The sequence below is a fragment of the Triticum dicoccoides genome, chromosome 2A, assembly GCF_002162155.2.
Source record: "Triticum dicoccoides isolate Atlit2015 ecotype Zavitan chromosome 2A, WEW_v2.0, whole genome shotgun sequence".
NCBI classification, from domain to species: domain Eukaryota; kingdom Viridiplantae; phylum Streptophyta; class Magnoliopsida; order Poales; family Poaceae; genus Triticum; species Triticum dicoccoides.
The window spans coordinates 787,000,460-787,001,026 of record NC_041382.1 but is presented as its reverse complement, the minus strand read 5'-3'; positions in this window follow the sequence as shown (position 1 = coordinate 787,001,026).

The window sequence follows — 567 nt, the reverse complement described above, 5'->3', positions numbered from 1 at the left end:
GTAAAGCAAGAAGTATGCAGTTCAAAGTGTCGCTGGAATTCCAAATTCGAAAGCAGCATGTACATCACAATAGCCAGCCAAATTAATAATATGCTCACTAACCGAAGATCCTTCGGGCTTCTTGACGATGTCCAGGATTATCGGGTGCTCACCACGTCGGCCTGCCATTCATGGGCCGGGCCAAGGACCCACCGACAACCAAAGAATGGGCCAAAAATGTCATGGCCCTCGGCGTACTCAAGATGGAACCCTTCGAAGACTTGGCGGATACTTCAAGGCATAGTCAAATGATCGGCATGTTTATCCCTAGATGTAGCCGACATACTTGTAACCCTAAATATCCTGGTGCCTATATAAGGCGAGGGCTTTAGTCTGTAGAGGTAGGTCAGAACTCATTGATACGATCTCCAGGTAGATCATACTGTACTTTGTACCCCATCACAGTCAATGTAACAAGAGAAGGACGTAGGGTTTTACCTCTTCGAGAGGGCCCGAACCTGGGTAAAAACCATGTCTTTCTCTACCTCCTATTACCATCTAGCCAAGACCACCAGCTCGGGTATATAT